This window comes from Saccostrea echinata, unplaced genomic scaffold, assembly GCF_033153115.1.
Source record: "Saccostrea echinata isolate AGI-Se365-2 ecotype Australia unplaced genomic scaffold, CSIRO_AGI_Sech_v1 ptg000029l, whole genome shotgun sequence".
Lineage (NCBI taxonomy): Eukaryota > Metazoa > Mollusca > Bivalvia > Ostreida > Ostreidae > Saccostrea > Saccostrea echinata.
Genome location: NW_026889778.1, coordinates 16,259,781 through 16,268,802, shown reverse-complemented (window position 1 = coordinate 16,268,802; position 9,022 = coordinate 16,259,781). Strand labels below are relative to the sequence as shown.

Sequence of the window (9,022 nt, the reverse complement as noted above, 5' to 3'; positions counted from 1 at the left end):
TTAATACAATGGATACTCCACTATATAAGATTATGTTAATTTTTTGAGATCCCTTGAGTAAGTGTCCTGGTTCACCAATGGATGCATTCTTTGTCAGATTACCTGAGGAAGATTCATGACCATCCCCTATTGTTTCTATGTCTTTGTCCAATGTGTTCTCATATTTATTCAGATAACCACTGTTTCTAACGATTAATGAGATATCTTTTGTTGTTACATCATTTTGTCCCAAAGAAGTGCTGATTCCTGTAATTAATTAATTACAATGAAGCATCTAGTGTACTAAATTGTAAACAAAAGGAAAAAAAACCCAATTATTTTAACTATATGCAATCAGGTTAGACTATATTTTACAGTATTCTATAGACTGAAATAGTAACTTTCCTACTAACGAGGATGTACCTGGGCATACTCCTGTGACGTAATTACATGTTTTTTTACATTCAGGTGGGCAGTACATGTTGCATTCTTTTCCGTACAATCCTGGAAAGCATTTCTTACTGCAGTTTTTGTCAAAATATCCGTCAGGACATACTGAAAAAAAATCAGTCAACCAAGGTGTCAAATACACCTTGAAAATGAGATGTAAGATCTGATATAGATATTTATAATCTACTCACTTTGACACTGTTTTGTTGTAAAATTATAGATGTAATTTGAGCAGCAGGTTTTATTTTCACTTTCTCTGAAACAACGATAGAAATCAGATGATATGTACATGACTTTTTATCGTACGGTCAAGAAGTGTAAAAAATTATTAAGAAAATTAACATGCACATAGTGCAATACTTGAGCTTGAATACTGTTCGTTATCTACATATTTTATTTTAACCTCATTCTTAACTAAGGAAATATTTAAATGCCCTACATATATTATATTTATATAACATGTACAAGGTCAGAGGATTTGAAATGACCTGAAATAGCTCTTATACAGAAAAAATACTGGCAAACATACTTGCAATATTCTCCATGCACTTCCATGAAACAACCACAATAAAGAAAGATCTGTATTAAAATTCTCGTCATCTCTGTAAAATGATAAACGTTTTGCTTATCTATCGAAATGCACACACTGAGTGCGGTCATCAGGATACATTTCCTCATGGTTACAGCTGTTTAATATAGATGCAAAATTTGATGGAGCAATGCCAGATGATTGTGCATTATAAGCTTACAAATATATGCATGTTGATCTACATGTGATACATATTAACTTAACCTTTTATACCTTATAATTTGCAACACTTCATTAACTACTATAAACTATTCTTTAAAACTGCTGTGAAAGAGATGCTCTCTTTTCCGAAAATTTCTGTTAAAAAAAAAATTATGTCTTTTTTTTTTGTTCCCTGTCTTATTTGTAATTGTCGATTGGAAAGCATTTATTTTGTTATCTACACTAAGATTTTATTAAATACGCTAAAGTCTTAAGTTGCAACACATACATGAACATGTGTCTATTCATTAGTTTTTGTAGGGCATGATTGCTTTTTAATTCCTTTATGACAATTATATAATTTAGATCTTTCAAAGTGCTGATAAGGATATTTTTTTTCCGCTTCAAATCTTTCAAAAATGTTTATTCAGTTAACGAATTTAACTGAAATATGTTATAAGTCATTTCTTGGTATGTGGGAATTATGCGTTTGTTGGAACCAAGATTCAAACTGTTTGCAAACAGTTTGATTCGAGGAATCGGCTACATGCAAATTCTGCCCGAGAACACATTTAATAAATGTTTTGTTATACATTGTACTGTTATAAAGATATATCGCATTTTTCGCATGTTTGCGATAAATGTTTATTTCGTTTATCTGTAATGCCAAAATGTCAAAAACAAACGAGTGCAAAGCTGATCCTACGTTCAGTTTGAAGTAGCAACTAATCGAAAGGTACAACATCCACCCAGCGATCCAGCATCGAACTTTCTTTGAACGGATCTGTAAAACATTCAAAAAACATTCGAAATGTTAGATTTTTAAGTATAAGAACAATTTTAAGCTTTGACTTGTATAAGGAAATTGTTATTTGTAAACAAAAATCTGAATTACTATATGTTTTCTTAAGCTTAGATTTACTAAGAAAGGTATATAGACTCTTAAAACATTATTGTAACTGAGTGAATATGAAATGTAGCGATAATTCATGTATACAAATATATGAAATGGGAGTTTAAAAGCATAAAGCGTGCATATATTGTGTTGTTCATAAGGAATCAAAGATAAAGAATAGGCTACGCTGATTTATTTTAATTTCTTTTTTTTTCGTATAATGAAGACAGTTAATATTTTAAAATCCCAATTATCCTTTCCTCTCTGGTTCAAAAAAAAAAAAAAAAAAAAAAAAAAAAAAAAAAAAAAAAAAAAAAAACTGCAGAAGTTCAAAATATGCCTCATACTTTGAAACAAAATTTTTTGTTTCAATCAAAATCCAGTGTCTACAGTACTTGGGAAGTGCTGCTAGAATCGTATGTTTTACATAAAATTGATGAAAATTCTTCGTATTATGTACCAAAATGTAAAATTTTGGTTAGGGTGCATGCAGAAATGTGGAATAAGTATTTCTTTGATAAAATTTCCAGATCCTAGAGTTCTTTCCGTGGCCTAGATATATTTTTACATGATTATTTTTCAAACAGAAATTATTTATCCTCTAGGTACATGTAGTGTTGCACTTTTTCCTTTCATTTTTTTCATTAGGGCATATTTTTCTTTTTATAGATGTCACATTTTGTCCTCGCAGTGAAGTGCGTCTTTTAGCATATTGACTCATATAGAATGGATAATGCGCTACAGAGTCAGCTACATCTGATTCATATTTAGATTTTATACTAACTCCAAACAATAATGGCAAACTTATAACCATACTTTACATATATGACAAAGGGGATAAATTCAGCTTTTCCAACATCAACCTCCCGTTTTAAAGCAGCGTTGATTATTTCTTTAAAAATCCACAAAAAAGCGTAGCTCAACCAAAGACCTAGGTCTGATCCGGGGCTTTGTTTTATAGATTGTGATGTTCTGTCATTCTTTATGAGATGTAAATGTCACGGATTTTTAAACAGAGAGCAGAAAAACTGCCCAGTTCTGTCAAAGCAAGTTCTGGCCAAGTAGAGGCAGGGATATAAATTTTACCATTCACTTATCTCGTAAAGTGCTCATATGAATGCAAGACTCATCTCCAAATGCTATTTGTAAGTTTTGTATGAAAACTAATTCAAATGAATATCAATATGGAGAACAGAAGAAAACAAATAAATAAAAATAAACGATATGAAGAGGGTTCAGTTATAGAGATACACATTTTACAGATTACTGTTCTAAATATACCATTCAATACAGCTTCAAATTCGTGATTGCTTTTTCGCATTTCTAAAGTTCTTACAAATTGAAATGGATCCTTATTACATTTTGCAGTGTTATAAAAGCAGCCTCTTTTTTAGCTTTGGGAGTGTAAATAGTGTGTAAATTAGCACAGACCTTTCACGCAACCTGTTTGAAAAATATGCGCACATGCAAGTCTTTGTGATTTACACACCAATGTTATTGAAATACAATCTTTTATTTTCATGGATATTAACTATGCTGAAAATCAGAAGAAATTTTGAAGATTTGATTTTTTTCTGCCCTATGTCATTATATTTCTGTAACTATCTCATTATTGCACTAACCCCATTGTAACCTCGTTTTTGCTCAAGTTTTTCCGTGTACATTTCTACGTGTGACCATATAAACAGATTTCATCTATATCAATTTCATAGTTGGCTGAATGGAATAACATACAAAGTAAATATTTTATTTTAATCATACAATGCGGTTTGCTTCAATCTTCCATACATAATTAATTTTAACAAACGTTCGAAACATCACTCAAAAAATGTCAGAGAAAATACAAGTCTTTTCAAGGTATTTCACTCACAAACAATTCATTATCATACTATTTTTACATATATCCTGTTTGATGTAGCAATGCAATATTGTTTATATGTTGGTAAATCAGGAAGTTATTTTCAGTTAGAATATTACATTATAGCTTTCATTTGTGATGAAATGAGGCCTTGTGTTTTAGTGATTTTTTCATGCCTGGGTGTACTAGGAAACCAGCTTGAAGAAGAATGCAGAAAGGAAGGGTATTGTTAAATGCATTTAATTCGTTTTATACAAAATTCATGTGTTAATCCAGGTTTTATGAAGTGATAGGGATGACTGAGAATTGTCTATTTTTCCTCATTAAAAAAGTACAAAAGAAAAATATTGTTAACCAGATTTACTTTGGTTAGCTGTATTAAGAGCCACTCTCTATAAGCACCAAAATATCTCAATAATCGGTGGAAAGGTGATGTTACAGATTCTGATCAAATTTTATAATTGTTACTTATACAACACCCTTTCTTGAAATTTAGCAAAAAAAAATTATTAGGGGTGTCGTTACCATGGTAACCACATATCACTAAATATGGCCTCCTGCATGCCTTTCACAGCACTGTTTTTGACATTTTTTAAACAAATGAAATTAAAACACCAATATAGTTAAATAAAAAATAAATATATCTGCTTCAGAATTAGACTGAAAGCAACAAAAATGATGCAAATAATTAATATTTGACTATCATCTTTGCATTTAATTTAATCGCCAAAATATCAATATTGTGCTAAATTCATTAATATTGTGGAAATGCTTTTTTATTACATTTTTGAGCATTTACTAAAGAAAAATGCAACGACAGATTTCCATCTCAATTAAGCATAATGTGAATTTGACATTGAGGGAAAAAATACTGAAAAATGAAAGTTGTGTTTTTTCTTAAAGGCAAAATAAATGCCTTTCAAAATTGTTGCCATGGCAATATCAAAAATACTCCAAGATAGATTTATTTAGGTTTATATAATTTTTTTGGATTAAAAGATGTTGGAAAAACTAAAATATGAAACAATCTTACAAATATTAATCCAGAATTTTAATTTTTAATAAATTTTACTAGTTGTCATGGCAACTATGTTCATTTACGATGCTTTTGTTGTAAATATAGACATGGGATTTTCATATTGTGCCTCATTTAATAACAAAAAAAGTCAATCAGCTCAACATCAATTAAACTGATAATTTCATAAGAAATTCTTAATATGTTAATGTGTTCGTTGTTAAATGCATAGTTGCCATGGTAACCTTTCATCTTATATGATATGCTATATAATGTTCTATACGTATGAGTTATAGTTATAATACTGATCTCTTTAAGATCAGACAGAGGGTGAATCATGGTAAAATAATTCAATCAATATCACATTTATTCATCATATGAGATAATGTTTAGAAGAGGAATATATCATAGTTTATTCTGAAAAATTCGAGTGGTTGCTATGGAAATAGCCATGTTGAATTTTCCTTAGCAACAGGTCTTCCAATAGCTGTTTAGACAAGGGATTAAAGAGCATGTTTTTTTTTCATTTGACAGCAAGAAAACAAAATTAGATCTATATGAGTGTGTTTTTATTATTTCTTTGGTACGAATGATTATAATATGTTTATTATATGTTTTTGTGCCCCCGTAATCGAAGATTTTGGGGTATATACATGTAGTTTTTGCCCTGTCCGCCAGTCTGTCTGTCTGTTTATCTGCAAAAACTTTAACAATGCCCTATTTGCCCATAACTTTTGATTGTTGGAGCTATGGCTTTTATACTCCACATGTGTATTTCCTTTGACAAAACCTTTCTTTTGGGTACCACATATTTGACATCGTGACCTTGGAGTTTGTCCCAATTTTGCAAATAACCTTGTCCATAACTTTTGAACAGTTGGTGCTAGGGCTTTCATACTTCACGTATATACATTTTGACAAGACCTTTCCATGGATGTAAATTATTTTGACCTTTTGACCTTGGAGTTTGACCCACTTTAAAAACTTTAATTTTGGAAATAACATTTGAGCAGTCACTACTAGGGCCTTCATGTTTCTTAGGTGTATTCCACGTAACAAGGCCTCCCCATGGATACCAACAATATTGACCATTTGACCTTGGAGGTTGACCTACTTTTGATAACCTTTAACCTTGACCATACCTCTTGAACAGTTGGTGCTAGGGTTTTAATATTTCACATGTATATTTCTTATTACAAGGCCTTCCCCTTGATATCGATAATTTGACCTTTTGACCTTGGATTTTGACCATTTACTAGTCACTTCTAGCTCAGAAACACAGACATTCTAGTTAGTACTTACACTTAATACAGACTCTTCTGTATGGAAATTTAGCATTATGAAGCTTTCTCTTTCTGTGTGTGTGAACATTCTGTTCCTCTTTCATTTTTATTAAAAGGAAGCCTATGATATCCTTGTCAAAAGTGGTTGTTTTGAAAAAAAAATATAACAAATCTGGTTTTGGAAATATGATAAATATGTTTTTTATTCAGTTAAAACAATTTGATATTGTATTTGATGTTGAGAGACATTTTGGCATCAAGCTGTTTACAAGGAGAGTGGCCCATTACTAGTACCATAACTGATTGAACACTAAAAAACAGGATTTTACATCAGAATTAAAACTGTAAAATAAGAAGTCTATTACTGCACCCCACTTACATGTAGCAATCACACAGGAGACTGTACATGATAATCTATAAGGAAAATTTAAAGAACAATAGGGTGCAACCATCATTGGTACAAGTGTAAATGTTTTCCTCTCTCTTAATTTTTGGTGGCAGACTGTGAAAAAACAATCTCACATGCTCCCTGGGATACTTCACTTTGAATTTGAAAAGGATCCACTTTTCGTATAGTTGGGGAAGAGATAAGTTTTCCTGCAAAATATATATTTAAATCATTCTCATATTTAATTGGGAGCTGCAAAGATTTACTTAAGAAAACACTGTCAAGTTAAAACTGACGTAAACTTAACCATTTTTTTATCTATGGGATAATATATAATCTTTATTGCCCAAGACATACATCTTATAGCATTTAGTAAATATAACAAACATAAAAAGAAGGGATAATAGGAATAGTAGCAGCAATAATTTGGCCACCCAATTAAATCAAGTTATCTGAAAGTCTAGTTTAAGCTCCATTCTCAAAGTTTCTCTTTTTGTTTCACATATTTCAATTAAAGAATAAATATTAAAACTTTTAACATATATTTAATCAGCTTGACTATTTTCCAATTTTGTTCTAAACAAAGAAAATGTGTTGTCTCCGAGCTGTACACAATGTCACGTACTTTTATAATATTTGTTTGAAATGTTCAGTGTTACTTTTCACTCGTGTGCAAAAAAACGACGGCATCCTAACATCCAGACATGTCTTAAACTTATTAGAACCCGACACTCTTAATGAAGCATTTGGTCAATTGCTTGTGTGTCAAAATTACTTAAGAGTGTTTCGGCGGTATTAAGGATGGATTCTTGTCAGCATTTTACGTCGTCAATGGGTCTCCATAAATTATGCAAGTCGTAAAATGCAAAATTCATATTTAATTATACTGAAGGAAAAACTATTAGTTAATTTGTCAGTTTAAGTAATGTTGAATCTATTTCTTTTGAAATATATAAATTTTTCGTAATATTTTCTTGGATTTGCGACAATCGCCATAATATTCGCAGTTCGGTAGCGAATGTCAACATGTCCAGATCATTTTCCGTAGAAAACCCCGAGAGGGTTGTTTTGTAAAACCTACAAACTGTGAACATTATTGAAGCATTCCAGAAGCCCACGGACAGTTATGACAAATTAAATCATAGTTATTTATGCCCGGGGCATTCCGATCAACTTGAAGGTCACAAACATGTGCAAGATTGCAGATCCACGTTGCCTCGTCTGATGTCATGTCGTGTGCAGTGAGCATGTAAGTTAGTTATAACGTTATATGTCTGAAGATTTTTATAATTTTGAAATTGAATTCAATTACATGCTGGTTTGTATTGATTTATGGGAATTCGCACGGAAATTATAGATCTGTTATCAATATTTCGTCTGCTTATTCCCCCGACTTGTCAACATTTGAAGAGGATATATTTCGTGTGTTCGTCAGGTTTATGAATAATAATTCACAAAAATAGCATTTTTTGTATATGATTACAACAAATTTATATTTTTAACTAGACTACTTTGTTCAAGACACAACAATCATCAAGTTATTAGAAAAGTAAGGTGTTCCGCTTGGGTACAAATCAAACGGAAAAATAACTTAATATTGTATGTGGAAATATCAATAATATTGAAACACACAATTGTCTAATAAATAGAGCAAAATGAAACATTATTGTTAAAAACTATTTATATTATTGTCTTTTTACTTTTCTGTACTTTTAAGATAAAAAATGTCTATTTATTTATATCCAACACATTATAATATAAGACATTATACATGTGGTAGAATCTATTAAAATATCTTCATTCATTGAAATCAATAAATAAAATACAGATGAGATAAGTTGTTTAATCTTATAATCAATTTTCATTAATTTGAAAAAAAAAATAGTGAAAAGGGATGTTCATCTTTAATTCTTAGGAGAAAAACAACCCTGCTTTACCCTAGACTAGAAAAAAGACTGGAGGTCAAAATGCAGGATGATTGAGCAGGGAGTGCTGGCAGATGGACTATTGAGGTACATGTATAAGAAATATAGACACAACTTTATCTAACTATCATGTAATGCAGCATCTGTGCTGCTATGTAAAATATATTACTTTTTTTTTAAAATTATAGGTCAACAAAAAATTCTGACTTTCACCAGGTGGACACATGTTCAGGAAGAAATTCTCACATCAAATGAATGATGGCTGTCTGTGAAAAAGAGATTTTCTCAGAATATATCATGTCAGAAGCAGGAATCACATATTTATCTGATCAAAGAAATGTTTTTTTAGAAATGTGGAAGTCAATGCATGTTATCAGAGTCACTGCTGCTTGTTGCATGATTCCATTCTTGATTTTTTTCAGAAACTTTCAGTCAAAAATAGTTTTATTTATAATTATATAACGTTTAATTATTTGATTCTCAAGTACCCGATACAGTG

At 30.7% G+C, this 9,022-nt stretch overlaps 1 long non-coding RNA gene across 1 annotated transcript; it reads left to right on the top strand.

Moving 5' to 3' along the window:
* The first annotated feature begins 7,619 nt into the window (after nucleotides 1-7,619).
* Nucleotides 7,620-8,773, top strand: LOC133195647 (uncharacterized). The gene is made up of 3 exons (XR_009722227.1): nucleotides 7,620-7,847; nucleotides 8,514-8,610; nucleotides 8,712-8,773. It is a non-coding gene; the product is annotated as an uncharacterized LOC133195647 (long non-coding RNA).
* Nucleotides 8,774-9,022: the final 249 nt, after the last annotated feature.